Source organism: Molossus molossus, unplaced genomic scaffold, assembly GCF_014108415.1.
Source record: "Molossus molossus isolate mMolMol1 unplaced genomic scaffold, mMolMol1.p scaffold_m16_p_2, whole genome shotgun sequence".
Lineage (NCBI taxonomy): Eukaryota > Metazoa > Chordata > Mammalia > Chiroptera > Molossidae > Molossus > Molossus molossus.
Window position 1 is genome coordinate 16592994 of NW_023425355.1, and position 24700 is coordinate 16617693.

Below are 24700 nucleotides of genomic sequence, written 5' to 3' on the forward strand. Positions count from 1 at the left end.
AACTTCAGAGATACTGAGGATTTAGTTCCAGAGCTATGAAATAAAGTGAATATCACAACAGAAGTAGCCACACATTTGTAAAACATTTCCTAGGACATATAAAAATTATGTTTATGTTGCACAATAGTCTAGTAAGTGTGCAATAACATTATGTCTAAAAACTGTACATACTTTAATTAAAAATACTTCATTGCTAAAAATGGTTAGCCACCACCGGAGCCTTCAGAAAGTGATAAACATTTTGCTTATGCAGGGTCTTGCTTCAATGTTGATGGCTGCTGACTGATAAGCACGGTGGTAGCTGTGGTAATTTCCAAAACAAGTCAACAATGACGTTTGCCACATCGATGTACTCTTCCATGAACAATTTCTTTGTAGCATGCAATGCTGTATGATAACATTTTACACCCAACAGAACTTTCAAAATTGGAGTCAATCCTCTCAAAATTTGCTGCTGCTTTGTTAAGTGAGTTTGGGTAATATTCTAAATATTTTGTAGTCATTTCAATGATTGTAGCCTCTTCACCGGGAGCGGATTCTATCTCAAGAAATCACTTTCTTTGCTCATTCATAACAAGCAACTCCTCACCCACTGAAGTTCAAGTCTTATTATTTAAGAAATACATTTTGTAAAATTAGAGCTGCTATAGATAGTGATTCCTGTGTTGAATCTGGGCAAATTAAAATGAAAACCCTCTAAAAAGGGTTCATCATTCTAGATGTCGTTAAGAACATGATGTTCACCCACTGCGGTTTTATCAGGAGATTGCAGCAAATCGGGCACCTCTTCAGGCTCCACTTCTAATACTGGTTCTCTTGTTATTTCCACCACATCTGCGGTTACTTCTTCTACTGAAGTTTGAAACACCTCAAAGTCATCCATGAGGGTTGGAATCAACTTCTTCCAAACTCCCGTTAATGTAGATATTTTGACCTGTTTCCATGAATCACAAATGTTCTTAGCGACATCGAGAATGTTGAATCCTTTCCAGAGGGTTTTCATCTTACTTTACCCAGATCCAACAGAAGAATCACTCTCTATAGCAGCTCTACTTTCACAAAATGTATTTCTTAAATAATAAGACTTGAAAAGTCAAAATTACTCCTTGATCCAAGGGCTGCAGAGTGGATGGAGTGTTAGTAGTCATGAAAACAACATTAATCTCGTTGTATTTCTCCATCAGAGCTGCTGGTGCTCCAGGCGTCTTGTGAATGACCAGTAAATCTTTTGAAATGAATCTTTTTTACTGAGCAGTAGTAGGTCTTAAACTCTTCAGTAATCCTTGTTGTAAACCAATATGCTATTATCCAGGCTTTGTTGTTCCATTGATAGAGCACAGGCAGAATAGATTTTGCATAATTCTTAGGGGCTCTAGGATTTCCAGAATGATAAGTGAGTATTGGCTTCAACTTAAAAGTCACCAGCTGCGTTAGCCCCTACCAAGAGAGTCAGCCTGTCCTTTGAAGCTTTGAAGCCAGGGATTCACTTCTCTTTTCTAACTCTGGAAGTCCTAAAGGACCTCTTCTTCTAATATAAGGCTGTTTTATTGACATTAAAATTCTGTTTAGTCCCCGGCCAGTGTGGCTCAGTGGTTGAGCATCAACCCATGCACCAAGAGGTCCCCAGTGGGGGGCACGCAGGAGGTGGCCAATCGATGTTCTCTCTCATTGATGTTTCTATCTCTCCCTCTCCCTTCCTCTCTTTCTAAAGTCCATAAAGAAAAAATATTTTTTAAAAAATCTGTTTAGTGTAGCCACCCTCATTAATTAACTTAGCTGGATTTTCTAAAAACTTGCTGCTTCAATCTTGCTTATGTGTATGGAAACAGCTGTTTCCCTTAAACCATACGAACCAACCTCTGCTAGCTTCAGCCTTTTCTTTTGCAGCTTCCTCACTTTTCTCAGCATTCATAGAATTAGAGAAAGGGCTTTGCTCTGGTTTAGGCTCGGGCTTAAGGGAATGTTGTGGTTAAATCTTCAATAGAACTTTGTCCCTATCAGCAATAAGGCCCTTTCACTTTCTTATCCTTGGTTGGTTTACAGGACAGCACTTTTAATTTCCTTCAAGAACTTTCGTTTGTATTCAAAACTTGGCCAACTGCTTGGCTCAAAAGGCCTAGTTTTTTTTTGGCCTGTCTCGGCTTCTGACATGCCTTCCTCACTAAGTTTAATCATTTCTAGTTTTTGAATCAAAGTGAGAGGCGTGGAACTCTTCCTTTTATTTGAACACTTTGAGGTTATTGTAGGGCTATTAATTGGCTTAATTTTAATATTGTTGTGTCTAGGGAATAAGGACACCTAAGGAGAGGGAGGGAGACAGTGGAAGGCTGGTCGATGAAGCAGTCAGACCACACAGAACATTTATCAGTTAAATTTGCCATCTTATATGGGTGCTGTTTGTGGTGCCTCCAAGTATTTACAATAGTAAATCAAAGATTATGATCCGGAACACCATAACAGACTTAATAATAATGAGAAACTGTGAAATATTGTGAGAATTAACCTACAGGGCACACAGAGACACCAAATGAGCAAATGCTGTTGGAAAAATAGTCTTGCTTGATGTAGAGTTGCCCCAGATCTTCAAGTTGTGAAACACACAACATTTGTATTAAAAAGGCAGGTCATTTTTTTATGATTCATTTTATCATTGCTATTAATTGATTTGTAGTAATCAATATGAAATCAACAGAACTTTCAACTGTGAGAAACTATTCTAACCTAGAATATTAATTAAAACTGATTTTTAAGCAGAAATGTCTGGGACAAGCATTTCTGTGATTATTATGTGGAGACAAACACACTATTTTATTAACCCTCTTCTGTTTCCCAAAGGAGCTTTTTTTTTTTTTTTTTTTTTAATTTAATTTTTTTCTCTGAATAACTGCAGTCCTGACCTTTTATTCTATAAAAATCAACAACAGACATTTCACTCTTTATTAAAAGATTGATTTCCAGAAACTTGGGGCTGTACTGAAAAAAAAAAATGAATTTTGGTTAGAAAAATATCAATGTCTCTGACCTCCTTTTTTTTGTCAGACAACAAATGACATTTTACTTTGGTATTGAAAAGTAAGCAGGTCAACCTGTCTCTAAGCTGCAAATAAAATCCAAATGATAACATACACTCTTGGGAGTACCCTGAAGGAGCCAAGTAGACAGAGTACAAAGTGAACATAAGAAAGAAAACTTTCGGGGCTTGAAGTTGAGCTGGTTCATTTTGTCCCTCAAATATACAGCAAGCAGAAACCCACTTCTTCTTTTTTTTTTTTTCCTATAAACATTTGTACAACAATCAGTCCAAAACACTGGTAGACAAAACTGTTCAGAGTCAAGCCCTTGTGGCTTATCTGAAGAAAAACTGGGTTCTCAAAGCCAATGGAATGATTGGCTTTCCTAAATACAAGTTGGAGCAGGAGAGAAGTAAGTTCTGTACGTTTAGCAGGAGGTAAACATACCATGAGAATGTTCTTTTTCACAGAAAATCAAAATCAAACATGAGTGTTTCAATCTGTTTATATGTTCTTTGCTGTTACAATGCACATTTAAAAACTGGGCATCGTTTTAAAAATATACTGGAAGCAGTCTTGGCCGGTTTGGGTCAGTGGTTGGAGCGTCGACCTGCGGTCTGGAGAGACCCGGGTTCGGTTCCCGCTAAGGGCATGTACCTCGGTTGCAGTTTGTCCCCGGCCCTGGTTGGTCATGCGGGTGGCAGCCACTCGATGTGTCCCTTTCACGTCGATGTTTCTCTCTCTCTCTCTCCCTCCCACTCTACCTGAACAAAAAAATGGAAAAATGTCCTCAGGTGAGGATAAAAAAAAAATTAATAAATATAAATAAATAAATAAATTATATATATATATACTGGAAGCAGAGTATTTCTTGATTGGAAGTTAATGTGTTACCTTCTCTTACATCTATGATTGGTATTTCAGGTATGAGGGCATGCTATTAGTGAACTCTTGTGAGAATGATTGGAATTCTTAAGGAAACTCAAGCCTGGTGGGCCATTTTGCGGAGAGATTTGCATAAATGGTGCACGGATACCTGAATCAGTACAAACCCATATCCACTGCTGAAAGACAACTTCAATCTCATATTCTTATGATAGCTTTGGGGTAGAATCAGCTGGTTTTAATTTAGATTGCATAGCTCTCACTTGGAAAAATATTTTAAAAAATGCAGCTATAGATGTATTCATTTGAAGACTCTATCTGAATGCTTATTAAAGTTAGTACCTACAATTGGGTGCTGTTTGGTGTTAATATGTTTCCAAATGCTTTTGCAAATTAGAAAATGTTTAAAGCAATGACAGCAGGAATGTGTTTCTCATTTTATTGATTTTAGAGAGAGAGAAAGGGAGAGGGAGAGAGAGGTAGAAACATCGATATGAGAGAGAAATATCGAACAGCGGCCTCCTGCGTGCCCCCCACTGGGGATTGAGCCGGAAACCTGGGCATGTGCCCTGACTGGAAATCAAATCAGTAACCCCTTGGTGCATGAGATGATGCTCAATCCACTGAGCCACACCGGCCGGGCACAAACTAGAAAAAATTTTAAAAATATAGGATAGTATCATAATAGATTTAATGTGAATAATACATATTTATTTGCTGGAGCCACAGTCTGTCATTTATAAAGCCTCATTTTATGTACTATTTTCTCCTAGGAGATATACAAATGGAAGTTTATATTCTTTTAAAAATCCAAGTCTGCTACCTGTTATTGCAAAGCAGGAATAAAGGACAATGCAGATCACTTTCTAAGCAATCAAGTGATTTGAGTCAATACTAGAACAAACCCAAACATAAATACAAATGTATTTGTTAATTTTTTTCTCCTTGTTTAAGGGTAATTGTTTTAACCTTGGAATATCCATGTCATGTACAAAGCCAGTGTTTATTCATATGCCATCAGGAACCAGATTTATCCACTGCATCTTAGAACCTTAGCAGCCAAACTGAAACTTGTAATAGTGTAAATTATTCATTATTGATTCAATAAGGAAACGTACATGTGTCAAATCTTGTACTAAGTACTAACAACTCATTGTAAAGTATTTTATATTCTCTTTTGTCCTAAGCAGTTCACATATAGGCAGACTTTCACATCAGATTTGTAAATAACTTGGGTAAATTCTTAAAATAGAATGTTATATGAAAAAGCAGGAAACAGCCCTGGCCAGTTTTGCTCAGTGGTTGGAGCATTGGCCTGCGGTCCAGGGAGACCTGGGTTCGGTTCCCACTAAGGGCACGTACCTCGGTTGCAGTTTGTCCTCGGCCCTGGTTGGTTGTGTGGGTGGCAGCCACTCGATGTGTCCCTTTCACGTCGATGTTTCTCTCTCTCTCTTGCTCTTCCTCTCTTTCCATCCCACTCTATCTGAACAAAAAATGGAAAAATGTCCTTGGGTGAGGATAAAAAAAAAAAAAAAGCAGGAAACAAAATTAAATATATTACATAATCACAGCACACACACACGTAAACACACGTACACACACACAGACAAAACACATACACATACACACATAAATTTGGTTTGAATATGAATGAATGCACATCTCAACTCTCTTTTTCCTACCTAAATTGCTTTGTGTGAATATGGAGTTATTTAGGTGTTTTGCATTTAATTAATCTATAGTCTCAGAATATAATTTTTTTTCTTAAAAAATGCATTTTCTAGGACTCATCTCAAAAAGAAAAATCCTTATTAATGGACAGTTCCATGATTGTATACGAATACATAGAATCATACAACCATTACCACCATTAAGATATACAGTATTTTGCCCTGGCTGGTTTGTCGCAGTGGTTAGAGCATTGGCCTGTGGTCCAGAGAGACCCGGGTTCGGTTCCTGCTAAGGGCATGTACCTCAGTTGCAGTTTGTCCCCGGCCCTGGTTGGGCCCTGCAGGAGGCAGCCACTTGATGTGTCCCTTTCACATCGATGTTTCTCTCTCTCTCTCTCTCTCTCTCTCTCTCCTTTCCACTCTATCTGAACAAAAAATGGAAAAATGTCCTTGGGTGAGGATAAAAATAAATAAATAAATAAAAAAAGATATATAGTATTTTTACTGTCTCTCCTAATTCCCCATGTTCTTTTGTAGTCATCACTTGTCTCTCTTCAACACCTTGGTAAACATTGATCTGTTTTCAGTTCTTATAGTTTTGATTTTTCCAGAATATAATATACATGGAGTATATATGTATATACTAAAGTAAGTATATAGTCATTTGAATAGCTTCTGTTTACCTTAATGCATTTCATATTTATCCATATTGTCAAGTGTTTCAGTAGTTTACTTTTAGTTGTGGTGGTATTTCGTTGTATGGATGTAACTCAGTTGACTCATTCATCTACCAGATTGAGAGATATTTGGGTTGCTTTCTGTTATGGGTAATTAAAAATAAAACAACTAAAATATTTATATACAAGTTTTTTGTGTGCATGTTTATTTTCATTTTTATAAAGTAAATATCTAGAAGTGGGGCTATTGAATTATATGGTAAGAATATCTTTAACATAAAATATTTCAAGATTGCTTTTCAAACTAGCTGCACCATGTGTTTTTTTTTTTTTTTTTTTAACCCTGAACAAGTTTCAGTTGTCCTGTGTCCTGTATCATCACCAATAATTGGAAATGTAAGATCATTATTATTTTTTAATTTTAGCCATTTCAGTAGGTGTGAAGTGGTATCTTATTGTGACTTTAGTTTGCATTTTATTTTTTTTTTCTTTATTGATTTTAGAGAGAGAGGAAGGGAGAGGGAGAGAGAGATAGAAACATTGATGAGAGAGAACATTGATTGGCTGCCTCCTGCATGCCCCCACTGGGGATTGGGCCCACAAGCTGGGCATGTGTCCTGACTGGGAATCGAACCAGTGACCTCTTGGTTAACGCTCAACCACTGAGCCACACCGGCCAGACTAGTTTGCATTTTCTTAATAAAAAATGATGTTGAACATCTTTTCATGTGCTTATTTGCCATCCATATATCTTCTTTACTTAAGTATCTCTCAACAATTTGGCATATTCTTCTAATGGAATATTACAAGAATAAAATATTGCCATTTGAGACAATATGGTTGAACCTAGAGGGTAAGAGGATATTTTGCTAAGGAAAATAAGTCAGACAAAGACAGATACCCCATGGTTTCACTTATATGTGGAATCTACAAAAATAGACTCATAGAGGCAGAGACCAAAGGGATGGTTGCCGAAGGGAAATGTAGTGGCGGGGAGGGGCGAAAAATTTGAAGGGGAATGCAGTCAATAATATTGTGATAAGTTTGCACAATGACAGATGATTATTAGAATTAGGGGGGGTGGTCATTACATTGTAAGGCAGAAAAATGACAGATCACTATACTGTGCACCCAGAACTAATATAATATTGTATAGCATCTATATGCAAATAAATAAATAAATATTTCCTCAGGAGATAATAAAATAATTTTTTTCCTGTATTTCCTTTAAGAAGTTTTACAGTTTGGGTTCCTTTTCTTTTCTTTTCTTTTCTTTTCTTTTCTTTTCTTTTCTTTTCTTTTCTTTTTTTTCTTTTCTTTTCTTTTCTTTTCTTTTCTTTTCTTTCTTTTCTTTTCTTTTCTTTTAATAGAATTCGTTTTGGAGAACTTTTAGGTACACACAAATATTAAGCAAAAGGTATAGAGGCCCTTACATACTCCTGTACCCTTCATATACACAGCCTCTCCATTATTGACATTGCACACCAGAGTGGTATGTTTGTTATGATGAAACCTACATTAACATATCGCTATTATCCTAAGTTCGTAGTTTATATTAAGGTTTATTCTTCATCTTGTACATTTTATGGGTTGGAAAAAATTAAAATAACATTTATTCACTATTATATTATCATCCAGTGTAGTTTTACTGTCCAAAATACACTTTGAGCTCTGCCTATTCATTTCTCTTTCCCCCCTAAACCCTGGAAAACAATTATCTTTTTTCTATATTCATAATTTTGCCTTTTCTAGAATATCATATAGTTTGAATTACACAGTATGTATGTAGCCTTTTTTTTTTTTTTTTTTTGGTATCTTTCACTTAATAATATGGATTTATCCTCCTCCAATGTTTTTTGTGGCTTGGTTAATCACATTTTTTAGTATGGAATAATATTGCATTCCACAGTTTATTTGTTCATTCACCTACTGAAAGACATCAGTCTTCATTGCTTCTAAGTTGGCAATTATAAATAAGGTTGCTATAAACATCTGGGTGCAGATGTTTGTGTGAACATAAGTTTTTATCTCCTTTGATTAAATACCATGAAACACAATTACTGAATCATATGATAAGGCTGTTTAGTTTTGTGTGAAACCACTACAATGTCTTCCAAAATGGCTCTCCATTTTGCATTCCTATCATCAATAAATGAGAGTTCCTGTTGCTTCATGTACTTGTCACCATTTCATGTTATCAGTGTGAATCTTAATAGATGTGTGGTACAATCTTATTGTGGTTTTAATTTTCTATTCCATGATGACAAAAAATGTTGAACATTTTTTCATATATTTATTTATTATGCCTTTTTCTTTTTTTTTTTTGGTGAGGCGTCTGTGAAGATCTTTGGTCCATTTTTAAATTGGGTTAATTTATTTTTCTATGTTTGAGTTTTAAGAGTACTTTGTGTATTTTAGATAACAGTCCTTGATCAGATATATATATATATATATATATATATTTTATCCTCACCTGAGGACATTTTTCCATTTTTTGTACAGATAGAGTGGGAGGGAGAGAGAGGAAGAGAGAGATAGAGAAACATCGATGTGAAAGGGACAAACTGCAACCGAGGTACATGCCCTCAGCGGGAACCGAACCCGGGTCTCTCTGAACCGCAGGCCGACGCTCTAACCGCTGAGCCAAAGTGGCCAGGGCCAGATAAATATTTTGAGAATGTTTTATCTCAGTCTGTGGCTTGTCTTCTATATCTCTTGATAGCTTCTTTCACAGAGAAGTTTTTAATTTTAATAAAGTATAGCTTATCAATTGTTTCTTTCTTGGATCATGCCTCTGGTATTGCATTTTTTTATTTTTTATTCTCACCTGAGGACATTTTTGCATTCATCTTCAGATAGAGCAGGAGGGAGAGAGGGGGTAAGAGAGAGAGAAACATTGATGTGAGAGAGACACATCATCAAGTGGTTGCCACCCACACGACCCCAACCTGTGCCGGGGACAAACCGCAACCAAGGTACACGTCCTTAGCGGGAACCGAACCCAGGACTCTGGTCCACAGGCCAATGCTCCAACTGCTGAGCCAAACCGGTCAGGGCTCTGGTATCGCATTTTGAATTAATTTTCATAGAAGGAGTAATGTCAGAGTCTACGTTTATTTTCTCGCATATAGAAATCCAATAGTTACACCATTTGTTGAAAGATTATACTTCCTCCATTTATTTGTCCATCGAACTTTATTGAAAATCAATTTTTATTATATTTGTACGGGACAACTTCTGGATTCTCCATTCTTTCCCATTGTTTAGTCTTTCATCAATAACACAGTGACAAAATTATTTTGGCTTTATACAAATTCACAAGTATTATGTGCCCTCCAAATCTTTTCTTATCAATCAAAATTATTTTGGCTACTTCCTTACATTTTCCGTATAAATTCTGGAAATACTTGACAAGTTTAAAAATATTATGCTACAATATTGATTGCAATTGTCTTGTATCTGTCTATCTATCTATCTATCTATCTATCTATCTATCATCATCTACCATCTAATTTAGGGAGAATTGACAATTCCTAACAATGCAAATTCTTCCAATATACAAACATAACATGTTGATCTGTATTTCTCCATTTATTTAGATGTTTAAAATTTTCTTTTATCAGTGTTACATAGTTTTCAGCCTATAAGATGTGTACATGGTTTGTTAAATTTATATTTAAGCATTTCACATAATTTTAAGAGGTTGTAAATGGTATTATACTCTACTTTTAGAGTTCAACTGTTAGTTGCTAGTATATACAACTGATTTTTGTATGTTTATTTTGTATCTTGAGACCTTTCTGAACTTCCTTATTAGTTCTAAAAGTTTTTTTTTTTCTTTTTGCAAATCCTTTGGCATAAAAAAGTGTCAGTAACAAGTTTTGTGTCCATTTACATTAAAACCTTCTACTTGAAATTCTTGAGTCAGTTGAAATATAAATACCATTTAAAATATTTTATTGTAATATTATATATATATTCATATGTTATATATTAAAATCTTGCTGTGGATGACATTCATTTTATTCTTTTATTCATATAACATTGTTGCTGATAATTTTTCATGTTTCAAATTCTTTGTAAAAATCTGACTAAGTGGCTGCATAAGATTTTATCAAACTCATGTCTCATTACATATGTGTTATCTATTTTTGGATACTTATTGTTTTCCAATTTTGATGATTATAAATAATATTGTGATAACTATATGTGTGTGTTTTTGTGCACGCCAGTATATAATCTTTTCAAACAATTTTCAAAGAATAGATTCTTAGAAGGGAAATTAGTATGCTAGGAATAAAAATAAATAAAAAAAATTTAAATCCCTTGCTTTTTTTTTTTAGGAAGCATGTGGTTAATTTAAAATGCAAATAAACTATTTTAATTTTAAATCTTGAATAACATTATCCACTGGTGAAAATCAGAGTTTGATTGATCCAAATTAACACAGCAAGATATATCTAATATTCTTCTTAATTAATTTCCTCATTTTAATGTGAGGTAAATTTAAAATTCTTAAAATTATTTGACTATATTTTCCCACTATTATGACTTCCCTTTATATACTTTACAGCTTTTATGTTGAAATGTCTGTAAAATTATTGCTACAAGAAGAGGAAATTGAAAATGTATAAGAAAACAGATGCACACTCAGGCATTATTTTATCATAATCTTTCTATTAGTTAATCCCTAAAAAATGATGTTGGTTAGATGCTAATAGTCAAACTCCTTTTGTTATACTAGATTAGGCTTGTATGTCTAGTTTACATAATTACTTCCATTTATGTAGGTCTTTGAGATGTTATCTATTTGACAGTAATCATAAATAATATGAGAATAAAGGAAATGGTCCATAAGGTAACTACTCATGGTTTTATTCTTCTCATTAATCGACCTTATTGTTTGTGGTTTATACCTGCTCTACCCAGTGATGCTTAATAGCCCTGCTGTTCTTACCGCCATCCATATCCAGGCCTGTCAATTAAGGACAGTTATTACTTAATGAACATGTAGTGAAGTGTAGAATCAAAAATTAGTAAGCTAATCGCTCATTACAGTTTTGATGATAAGTTATCAAAAATTCCTTCAGTTTGGTTTTACCAACATCTTTAGCAGTGATCAGCTTCATCAGTAGGAATCTGACATAAAACTTTGAGTCTTACCTGCATTAGTGCTCTCAAGTACATAAGTAAAGGAGTTATTTCAAAAAACTGTCTTAGGGTAGAAGAACACATGTTTAAATATCTAGAAGAACTTCATTTGTATTTTTCTCCTAAGTTCATCAGCAGACTGATCTTGGACTAGGATATGAATTTCTCTAAAGTTCATTTTCCTCATTTGAAATAGTTGAAAAATTCCTAATGTATTGGTTTGTGGTGAGGAGAGTTCAATAACCTAACATAAAGTGCCCAGGAAACAGTAGCTGCTGTCAGTATTTCTTATTATAGAAGATTTGATTCATTATCACTTGGACTTCTGTTTCATTTCAACCTCCTAAATGTTTTGGTTTTAATTTCATATTCTCTACAATTTTATTGTGTGTGTGTGTGTGTGTGTGTGTGTGTTAGGCTTTCTAGTTTTTTTGTTGTTGTTGTTGTTGTTGTTTTTTAATCCTCACCCGAGGACACTTTTTCATTTTTTATTCAGACAGAGTGGGAGGGAGAGAGGAGAGAGAGAGAGAGAGAGAGAGAGAGAGAGAGAGAGAAACATCGACGTGAAAGGGACACATTGAGTGGCTGCCACCCGCACGGCAACGGAGGTACTTGCCCTTAGCGGGAACCGAACCCGGGTCTCTCTGGACTGCAGACCGATGCTCTAACCGCTGAGCAAAACTGGCCAGAGCGTCTTTCTAGTTTTTAAACAGCGAATACTATAGCTCTAAAGTCACACTAAAATTAATTGATGATATTAAATGCATAAGCTTAAATAAAGAAGTACTTTATGTTTTACTGGTCTTTTTGCTGTCATATATTAATATTACACTACCTCCCGAAGTTAAATGTTAGACTCAGTAAACCTTGTATTGTAAAGCTCTCGGTCGAGGTGATGTTGGGACATTTTTATATTTAGGTCTGAGTATCTTCCTTCAAGAAAATATAAAAATAAAATAAAATTCTATGCACTCTGGCATATTTCAACCTTGCATATTGGCCAACTAAATATTTTGACATTAAAAGTAGATTTTGGCCCAGCTGGTGTAGATCAGTGGTTGAGCGTTGACCCATGCACCAAGAGGGTGCTGGTTCGATTCCCGGTCAGGGCACATGCCCAGGTTGTGGGCCTGATCCCCAGTGGGGGCATGTAGAAGGCAGCTAATTGATGTTTTCTTTCATCGATGTTTCTATCTCTCCCTTTCTCTCTAAAAATCAATAAATAAAATAAATGAATAAATGAATAAATAAATAAATAAATAAATAAATAAATAAATAGTAGATTTTGGCCCAGCCAGTGGGCTTAATGGTTGAGCATCGACCCATGCACTGAGAGGTGACCGGTTCCATTCCTGGTCAGGACACATGCCCAAGTTGTGGGCCCGATCCCCAGTGGGGGGCATGCAGGAGGCGGCCAATCGATGTTTTCTCTCATTGATGTTTCTATTTCTCTCTCCCTCTCCCTTCCTCTCTCTCTAAAAAAAAAAAAAATCAATGAAGAAAAAAAATTAAAAGTAGATTTTGAAATCTACATTCACAAAGTTGGAATATCTTGCTGCTCATTGTGCAAGTAAATAACAACAGGCAGAGATCACATAGTTTCTTTAACCGCTTGCAGCTATTTGACAGAAGGACAGAACAGTAAGACAAAGGACATGTAGCCCTTGTCCTCGGTATACAAATTGACTTCATTTTGGGGATAATGTTATTTTAAGTGGTGGTTTAAATGTTTTCTTTAATAATAATATTAAAGATGCAGTTCTAGGAAACAAGACCTTTTTGAATTTTAAAATCAATATCAAATAGGATTACATAAAGTATACCCTTAATGGGCATTGCTTGGACAGGAACTCATCAAAATATCAAATGTAAGATGTATGGTTCTTGCAAAAGTCTGTTGACTCTTGAGTAAAGGTTAACATGAATCTTTTAAGCTTTCCCAAGTTGCAAATTATTGTATACTGATATCAACAAATGACAAAAACACTTTCAATGAAAAGTGATATTAATTTGCTTCACTATCAGTTAGATTCATATATATATATTTATATATTTACATGACTATATATGTATATATTTTATATATACACATATATATAATATATATGTGTGTGTATATATGTGTGTGTGTGTGTGTGTGTGTGTGTGTGTGTGTGTGTATATAACCTGTGTGTAATCCAGATTCTGCCACTTACTAGCTGTGTATAACTTTGGGCAAATTACTTAACCCCTATAAGGCTCAGTTACTTCTGCAATTTGTGAAATGGGGAATATAATATTATCTCTCATAGGCTTGTTGTGAGGATTAAATGATAAAATGCACAAAAGATAGTTTGTAATTTCCTGGCACATAGGAAGATTCATTTTCAGACAATGATTACTAGTTAAGTGTTACTGAGATTGATAGCTTAAAATATTATTTTTCTTTTTTGGCAAAAAGAATCTTGCAGTCTGTTACATCTATAATTCTGACTAAACTTTAATATATTTTCCTCTAACCCATACCAATTCATAATAATTTCTTATCAGTGTCTAGCATGTAGTTCTAGGCCATGAGCTAACATAAGGACCTATTTCTCATCTGTCTCTCAAGCTGAAATTTTGAGATCTAATTATTATTAAGTAAGAACAAACAACATAGTTAATAAATCTCTGTTTAATTTGCACATTCCCCTCATTTATATGTGTATTCAATAACCAATTTATCTTTAATGGACTGATTTTTCTCTAATCATAATCCTGTCTGTAATGTGCCTTATCTTTTTGTTTGGTTTCTAATCTCAAATGTATCCTAACTGATACTAACTCTTACCTCCTTCCTGAGACCTCTGTTTCATATTTAATTTTCTGTACCTGGTACCTGACCCTAAGCATGGTTGATCTATATAATTCATGTTTCTTAAAAAGAAAAAATTCAAGAAAAGACCTGTCTTGGTGCAAACACTCTGTCTACAACATATTTTCCACAATTATGAGCTTTAAGATTTTTGTTTTTGGTGGAATAATAGAAAAATTATGGGGATGGCATCTGTAACACTTTCAATAATAAAGATACATTTTCAAAAGAGATTTAAAAAAATGATTGAGCAAAAATATGGCTTAAAATCAACTTTAATATGTTCTGTTGACTCAAATGCACATGCTAACCTATCATCATATTATTTTGTCAGGGGTTATTTGAAAGCTGTTCATATATAAATATACACTTCATGTTTATATATACATATGAATATCCATATGCATACACAAGCAATGAAAATTAGAAACTTTTGTCTTGGAACAAAAGCATCAAACATTATTTTCAACTTCCAAATGTTTAGGCTGGCACCATAAAACACAACTAAATAAATGTAGCAAATCATTTCAGTTGCATATATTACAGTGGCTTAAGAGAACAAACAGGAGGAAACAGAAAAGAAATAAAGAGAAGGTATCAGCACACTTGTTATTTTATTGGGGTTCAAATATAGCCAATACATAGTAGATACGAAATGCTTGAATTTGGGCTGCAATACCTAGAGTAAAGTGTTTGGGGTTTTGAATATAGATGTGCAGAGCAGTCTTTTTCTTGCTGCTGCTTTTTATTTTAATCATAATATAAATGTTACATTTTCATACAACAGAGGCTAGATATGTAGGCAGCTTCTAATCACATAGCTGTTTTTCTTATGAGGAAGCATCGCATACAGAAAGAATTTGTTCTTGGGTGACAGGGAGCACGGAACAAGCATTTAGCCCAGTATATTAGAGGAAAGCAACCGTCTATATATAGTTACTGAAACCTGTGTCAACTTGGAGAAATTGCTAATGAGTACAGTGTTTTCTAAAACTGTGCATAAGGACCGAGCAGAATGATGTGGCATAAGTGTAACTTGAAAATCTTAATTAAGGAATCAACAGAATCCAGATGATTAAAATGGAATTTGTACCAGATGAGATTACTCCCCTAGCTGGATCTGAGCACACATTTCACCAATTTATAGTGCAGAAGAATTACCGATTTAAAATTAGAACATTAGTATTTATTAATAATTGATAGCATATTGTTACACATATAGTTAAACGATTGATTTTCTTTCTGATTGTTCTCTTTCTCTTACCACATATGTGCATGTGTTTCTATATTTATATACAGAGAGCAAATAGTCACAAACACATAGCAGTCTAGTGCAGCAATTAAGCAAGAAAGTTTGGACAAAAGACTTCCTGGGGAGTTAATCTTGTCTTCATCACTTGCTGCTGAGTAACCATGGTAACGTATTAATTTTTTCCCTCATTTTTTTTTTATTTGTGAAAGAGGGATGGTGATAACTACCTCATAAGACTGTTCTAAAGATTAAATAGGACAATTACAGCAAACCTTGAGATCTATGCCTGACTCATAGTAAGCACTTAAAAATGGTGTAAGTTACTATTATTACACAGTTTTTATTCTATTTTTAATCTACCTCTTTTGCTGTATATATAAAACACTAAATTAAAGAATCATTCCATGTATTGAAGGAATAAAGTAAGGGTGAAGGAGACAGGGAGGGAGGCAGGAAGTGAGGAAAAGAAGGGAAAAAAAGCCAACAGGAGAGATCAGGTACTTTCTAAAATTAAAAAAAAAAAGAAAGAAAGAAAGAAAAGAAAACAAACTGAAGTGGGTTAAGTTTCCATTTCGGGGAAAATGGAGTAGATATACTTTAGCCAATTTCTTCTGTTAGGTACAACTAAAAATCCTGGAATGAATAAATAAACACACACACGCACGCATACACAAATACTCTGAACGGTGAGGAGAAGAAGATCGTCTAAGGACCTTTGTTTCCAAGGAATGACATGCTATTTAGTTCTTTGGGATTTCTTTTGCCTCATATTATCTCCTATATGCAGGCTAATAAAGCAGCACTCCAGAAATGCCAGTGGGAACAGGCAAGCCCTAACAAAAACCTCTTCTCTCTGGCCACAGGACCAGGAAAAAGACAGTCTAGCAAGATAGAATTCCTTCATCCAATAACTCCAGCCAAACACCACAAACACATCCATTCTGTGTCCATGTCGCCATCCATACCAGCAAAGGCTGAGTGAGGAGCTAAGATTTCCACTTTCACACCCTAAACCTCTGCTTTGATAGTGCCGGAGAAGGCAGGATTTTCATTCCTGCTAGATGGTAATGAACCTTCCCCCAGCCAAAGTGTCCACTTGGGGAGATCACATTGGGAGCCTTGACTTCCACTCCCATCCAGCAATAAAGAAGTGTTCTCCCCACTCCACCCCCCCCCCCAACACACACACAAACATTCTGGGGTGGTATTAGAGGAAGCCTAATGGAGAATGAGAAGTTCTCATCACTGTGGTCATCAGGCTATTTATCATCCCCATGCTGTTAGTGGCGGTTGCAGGGTGAACAGCAATGAGTCACTACCCCTCCCAGTAAGGGAAGACTTAGCAAGAGTCAGAGCAATGAGTCCCCCATATTGGGCATCAATGGAGACCACACAGGGAACCTGAAATTCAATTTCCACCTGGAATAATAAGAAAGCAATTCCTTCTTCCCCGACTAGATTGGTGCCAAACAAAGCAAATAAAACAGAAGATTTAGCCCGGCCGGTGTGTCTCAGAGGTTGAGCGTCAATCCATGCACCAGGAGGTCACCAGTTTAATTCCCAGTTGGGGCACATGCCCAGGTTGTGGGCCAAATCCCCAGTGGGGGGCATGCAGGAGGTGGCTAACAGATATTCTCTCTCATGGATGTTTCTAATCTCTCTCTCCCTCTCCCTTCCTCTTTCTCTAAAATCAATAAAGAAAAACATTTTTAAATAAGACAAAAAAACCCCAGAAGATTTAAATAAGATATAGACTTTCATAATACCCCAAATGTCTAGGTTTTACCTGAAAATCACATGTGGTAGAAAGTGCCAGAAAGATCTCAAAATGAATGAAAGAGACAATTGAGGACAATGCTAAAAGAACAGGGATCTTATCAAAATCTGAAAGAGATTTTAAAGCAACTATGATAAAAAAAAAAAAGTGTTAATGAGCAATTACTAATATGCTTTAAACATATTTAAAAAGACATCCTCAGCCCTGGCCGGTTTGGCTCAGCGGTTAGAGCGTCGGCCTGAGGTCCGGAGAGACCCGGGTTCGGTTCCCGCTAAGGGCATGTACTTCGGTTGCAGTTTGTCCCCGGCCCTGGTTGGTCGTGCGGGTGGCAGCCACTCGATGTGTCCCTTCACGTCGATGTTTCTCTCTCTCTCTCCCTTCCTCTCTCTCCCTCCCACTCTATCTGTACAAAAAATGGAAAAATATCCTTGGGTGAGGATAAAAAAATAAAAAATAAATAAATAAATAAAAAAAATGCAATTAAAAAAAAAATAAAAATAAAAAGACATCCTCAGCAAGCGAGTCTCAACAAAATAGAAGATATAACAAAAAAAGCAAGTGGAAATTGTAGAATTGTAAAATATAATAACCAAAACAAACAAACAAAAAACAAGAAATGGGTTCATCAGCACAATGGAGAGGCGGAGGAAAGAATTGGTGACCTTAAAGACAAAGCCATAGAAATTACCCAATATGAACAACAGAAAAGGGAAAAGAAAGAAGAGAGAAGAAGAGAGTGCACGCAAGAGAGCGAGACAGAGATTCAAGGACCTGTGATCTACCATTCATGTCACTGGAATTTCAAAAGGAGATGAGAATATGGGTGGGACCGAAAAAAGTATACAAAGAAACAATGGCTGTAAACTTTCCGATTTTGCAAAAGACAGAAATCTATGGGTTCAAGAAGCTGAGTGGACCCCAAACAGAATAAAGAAAAAAAATCTACACCAAGACACATCATAGTAAACTGAAAAATAATGACAAAAGAACGCTGTTGAAAGCAGCAAGAATGAAAGGCTACCTCATTGATAGGGGAAAACAATTCTAAGGATAGCAGGGTTCCCATCAGAAATCCTGGGTGGCAAAAGAAAGTGCCACAAATCTTTCAAGGGGTGAAGGAAAAGAACTGTCAACTCAGAATGTTATACCCAGAAAAAACATCTGTCAGGAATTTAAAGAGAAATCAAGACAGTCTCAAATGAAAGAAAACTTCGAGAATGTATAGCCACAGACCCACTCTAAAAGATTGGCTAAAGGAATTTCTTTATACAAAATGAAATAAAAAAATATAAAGGAACATTGGTACCAGGAAGGAGCAAAGAACACAAGCAAAACTATGGATAGATAAATAAATTGGCTTTCTTCTCACGTTTTGAACATTATGTTTGGTTTTTGAAGCAAAAATTATGTCTGATGTGAGTTTGAATGTAAATTGTTAGGTACATTGCTTGTGAATCACACATGTTTAAAAGAGTATCTGTTAAGACTTTGTTAAATTAACATTTATTAAGTGGAATACAGGATGCCAGATAAAACCATGGTTCAACAATACACCATAAGAGAAACTGAAATAAAGAAGTTTATTACTCACAAGTTCTAGAAGAAATACAGGCCACACCGTGAGAGGTCACAGGCAAAGTACAGACAGAAAGAGTGATGGAACCAGGGGACATCTCTCTATTTGGGTCAGTGGGTGGAATATTTTGGGATTCCAGGGCTAGGGCCATATTGGTCAATTCAAACCAAAACAAGAAGGTTTTAATGTGTTCCACGGAGGTATTATTTATGGGCCCATGAGGCGTACAGCCACTGAGAGACAGGAAAGAAAGGCTATTGTTCACAAGAGTTGTTGGGGAAGTAACATCAGGAACTTATATTTGTTTCTAATTCTTCAGGTTGCTCTGGAAACATGTTTTTGCATGAAGCAACTGGTGTCAGTTTAATGTTTCTGCAGGCCACTTGATGAAATAAAACAGTTGCAAAGGCAGCAATACTACTGAGTAGCTCAGCTAAACTTTTCATAGTACCGTTTATTACTTTTGTTACTATCATTATTATTTAACCATTTTAACATTGAAACTCATATCAAACAATATGAGTTAGAAGTGAAAAATCAGCCTTGGTGATAGACATTGATGCATATATTTTGGATAATATGCAACTGAACAGAATCTAGTAATACGTATATAAAAAGGTACAACATGATCAATTGGGATTATCGCTATAAATACAGACATCATTCAATCATAGTTTATCTATTTGCATAATTTACCATTTTTATAAAGGAGAAGAATGATCCTAATAAATGTTAAAAGCAAAGTTAATTTACAACTGGATTGCTAATCACAACCCTTGACAAATTAATCCCAAAATCTAAGCACCTTCTGGAATCATCAAGGGATATCTAAAGTTATAAAATCAGCATCTAATTATATTTGATGAATATTATCTTATCAATCTAATACATTTTATACTTGGAAAAAGTATGTTTCTCTGCTTTTGAAATACCTGTTTCTGAACTTTAAGATTATTTCATGATTATTGCACTTGTGTTCTCCTTTCTAATTTTGCTCAGGCAGTGGAATAAGGATTTTATATAACACAACATTTTGTTGTTGTGTTGGTAATAGTCATTTGCCCTTTGACATCCATCCATTCTTCACACGTCTAAGTAATTGACTCCCTTTGTAGAAAGTCTATTTTGAAAGTGACATCAGTAAAACGGTTGTGTGGAAATCCATGACCTTCCTTTTCCCAACAAACACAAAGATTCAGCAACAATTAATAAACACATTTTCTTTGTGAGAAATTTAAAAATAAATTGAAAAGTCCTGAACCTTCGATGAACATGAAACTAGACTCACCAAAGCTGGCAGCAAAATTCAGAACACTGTCTCAACAGACTCTCTACCCTTGGCATAGTGGCATACAACCAGGAAGAGACCAGGGAAGAGTTGATTCACCTGTCCATCTCTCCAACTTTTCCAAGTACGCAGAGGACTGGCTTCTGCCTTTCCAGTCTTAGAACTCTGATAGCTCTGGCATGATGTAATTAACTGAAGGGGAGAATAGAGATGGTACTTGAACTATTAGATGCCATAGCTTCTTCTTCCATCTCAGACCTAAGTGAGCAAACAGACCACAAGTTTTTAGTTTTCTAAAAATGGGGAGAGAAAAGGTGATGCATGTATCCAATGTCCCACCTTCTTTGGTGACGCTCAAAGCATAGGCAACTTTGTGAGGTGTATATTGTGACAGCAATGACATAAAAAGTATGTGGAGTGTGTTGAAGTGTAGTGTTTTTGTATAAAATTTTATACAGCTAAAATTGTTCTCATCTTAAAATAGACTGGTGTAAATATAAGATATTTTATGTAAGTCCCAAGGTAACCACACAAAGAACACTTATAGAAATTGCCCCCCCCCCACACACACACACAAAAGGAATCACTCTGGCCAGTATGGCTCCATTGGCTGGGCATCATCCTGGGCACTGAAAGGTTGCTGGTTCTATTCCCAGTCAGGACACATGCCCGGGTTGTGGGTTTGATCCTCGATAGGGGGCATGCAAGAGGGAGCCCATCAATGTTTCTCTTTCATATTGATGTTTCCCTCTCTCCTTCTCTCTTCCTCTCTCTAAAAAATCAATTAGAAATCTTGAAAAAAAATAAAATAAAGAAATCAAAGTATATCAAGACACAAAATTAACAAAATATAAAGTAACAGTAAAGGAGAAAAAAGAGACAAAATGACTACAAGACAAATTGAAAACAAGAAAATGACACAATTGAAAAGGCGACTAATTGTTGATGCCAAGGAAATGAAATGAATTTTATGAGACGACTATGGATAATTATATAACAACAAAATGGTATCCTAGAAAAAAAAAATTTTTTTTAATTCCTAGAAATATGCAACCTACTAAGACAGAATAATTTAAAATATACTAAGTCTGAACAGATATATAACTAGTACAAAGACTGATATTTTAAAATCTCACACAAGGAGAAATGCCCAGGATCATATGGGTTTACTGGTGAATTCCATAAAACATTTAAAGAATTAATGCCAATTCATCTCAAACTGTATCAAAAAATTAGAGGGGACATTTTAATCTTATTTTATGAAGCTAGCATTACCCTGATACCAAGGCTAGTTAAAGACACTGCAATATTCAACATCACTAATCATCAGAGACATGAAAATTAAAACAACAATGAGGTATCACCTCACACCTGTCAGAATGGCCGCCATCAACAAATCATCAAACAACAAGTGTTGGCGAGGGTGTGGAGAAAAGGGGACTCTAATACACTGCTGGTGGGAATGCAGACTGGTGCAGCCACTATGGGAAACAATATGGTGTTACCTCAAAAAATTAAAAATTGATCTTCCATTTGACCCAGTGATCCCACTTCTAGGGATATATCCTAAGAAGCCTGAAACACCAATCGGAAAGAATATATGTACCCCTGTGTTCATAGAAGCACTATTTACAATTGCTAAGATCTAGAAACAGCTCAAGTGTCCGTCAATAGATGAGTGGATAAAAAAGCAGTGGTACAAGAAAAAAAATGACGGCGGAGTGAATGGAGCTACACAGACCATCTCCCAGGACCAAACTGGATTTACAACGAAAATAAAGACAAATCATCAGGAAGAGGCAACCGAAAGACACCTTGAAGGACCACATAACCAGGGACACCGACTCAATGCTGGTAGGCTTGCGAGGACGCAAGAGGGGGCCGGGAGCCCACGGTCAGCAGTGGCCCAGGCTGCGACCAGCAGACTCGGCTGGGACCAGGGGACTCAGTGGGAAGCTGCTGCTGCCGCCTCGGCTGCGACCCCGCCTGAGTCCTGCGAACTCTGCTGCCTGCTAAGCCCTCGGCTGTTGCCGCACGGACTTTCTGGGACCAGGGGACTCTGCGGGAAGCTGCTGCCACCTCGGCAGTGTCCTGCTACCGCGGCTTAGTCCTGTGGCTTCTGCTGAGTGCCACGCCCTCAGCTAGAGCCACAGCCAGGCCGCCCTTGGCTGGAAGCAGCGCCCTCGGGTTAAAAGTCCCAGGCGGCTCCAGGACGCAGAGTCCAGACAGAGGCTAAATTGGCAGCAGCCACTCACCTTGGGCTCCGGCAGAGGGAGAGCGGACTGGACTGGAACTGTGTGGGGACACTCGGGATTTGGAGGGTGCACAGAGCTTTTGCTGAGTGCAGCCACGCAGGACCTTGATCATCTTACTCCTTCCCAGGGCCCTGGGAAGAGGCGATGGCCTGTCCCTTGGAGATTCAACCCCACCTGGTGGCCATTGAAATGCTAATTGAGGCCCATTAACAACCAGCAGGTGCCCCACCCTCAGGAAATCCTCTTACACTGAGCACCTGAGGGAGTTTTTCAGGCAACTCAGAAACCAAGGTTCTACAGGTGACCTCTACTAATAGCCTCCAGGCACAAAACGCTAGAGGATAACTACCATTCCCTGGCCTAGCCACTCTAACCAGAAAAGCTAAGACTTGACAGTGGTGTTTAAAGTGGGTCCTCCCTGGCTCATCCTAACCCAGGAGAGGGAGCCACAAACAGCAGAACATCAACACCCACAGGGAAAATTTGGCAGACTCCAAAGCCCACTGTGATAGCCAAAATGGTGAAAAACAGAAACAAAAGCCAAATGAAAGAACAAGAGATCTCTACCGAAGATGAGATAAATGAGGTGCAGTTAAGCAAGTTAACAGAACTAGAATTTAGAGCCATGATCTAGAGGAAGCTCAACAGCATGTGTAAGGAGATGAGCACCATGACTAAAGACATAGAAATGTTGAAAATCAACCAGTTGGAAATTAAAAACCACCAAGAAGAAATGAAGAATGACATATCAGAAAGGAAAAATACATCGGAAGGTCTAAAAAGCAGAGTAGGGGAAGCTGAGGACCAGATCAGTGAATTAGAAGACAGGGTAGAAAAAAATTGAACCACTCAAAAAACCAACAGGAAAAAATGATTAAAAAACAGGAAGACAGTTAAAGAGAGCTATGGGACAATTGTAAACGAAATAATATTTGCATCATAGGAGTTCCTGAAGAAGAAAATGAGCAAGGGTTAGAGAATATATTCAAAGAAATAGTGACAGAAAACTTCCCTAATTTGGTGAAGGAAGAAGGCATTCAAGTTCAAGAAGCACAGAGAGCCACAAGTAAGAAGAACCCAAACAGGCCCACACCATGACACATAGTAATCTAACTGCCAAAAATTAAAGACAAAGGGAGAATCCTAAAAGCAACAAGAGATAAGCAACAGGTGACCTACAAAGGAAATCCCATAAGGCTCTCAGCTGACTTCTCAACAGAAACACTACAGGCCAGAAGGGAATGGCATGAAGTAATCAAGGTCATGAAAAACAAGGATCTGAAACCAAGACTACTCTACCTAGCAAGGCTATCATTCAAATTAGAAGGTCAAATAAAGAGCTTCCCAGACAAAAAAGGCTAAGGGAATACAATAGCACCAAACCAGCACTGCAAGAAATGTTAAAAGGACTGCTGTAATTAGCAGGAGAAATGGGAAGAAAAATAGAACCACACTAAACAAAAGTGGCAATAAATAAGGACATATAAATAATCACCTTAAATGTAAATGGATTGAATGCTCCCATAAAAAGACACAGAGTAGCTGATTGGATAAGAAAGCATGACTCATCTATATGTTGTTTACAAGACACCCACCTCACAACAAAAGACTCACATAGGTTGAAAGTGAAGGGATGGAAAAAAATCTTCCAAGCAAATGAAAAGGAAAATAAAGCTGGGGCAGCAATACTCATATCTGATAAAATAGATTTCAAAATGAAGGCCATAACTAGAGACAAAGAAGGCCACTACATAATATTGAAAGGATCTATCCAACAGAAAGATATAACCTTGATAAACATATATGCACCCAATATAGGAGCACCAAAATATATTAAAAATCTTCTGGAGGACTTCAAAGGAGAAATTGATAGCAATACAATCATAGCAGGGGACTTCAACACCCCGTTGACATCACTGGATAGATCCTCTAGACAAAAAATTAGCAAGGAAATAGAGACTCTAAATGAAGCACTAGACCAAATGGATTTAATAGATAGCTACAGAGAATTACACCCCAAAACTACAGAATTCACATTCTTCTCAAGTGCACATGGGACATTCTCAAAGATTGACCACATGTTAGGGCATAAACTAAATCTCTACAAGTTCATGAAGACTGAAATCATATCAAGCATCTTCTCAGATCACAATGGCATGAAACTAGAAATCAATTGCAAGAAGAACATACAAAGACATTTGAACACATGGAAGCTAAATAGCATGTTATTAAACAATGAATGGGTCACCGAGGAGATCAAGGAAGAAATCAAAAACTTCCTGGAAACCAATGAAAATGAAGACAGAACAACACAAAATCTAT

General features: G+C 36.5%; 1 pseudogene; it reads right to left on the bottom strand.

Annotated features, from left to right (window-relative positions):
• Positions 1 to 203: 203 nt before the first annotated feature.
• LOC118636103 overlaps positions 204 to 24700 on the bottom strand; it is a 58009-nt pseudogene continuing 33512 nt past the window's right edge.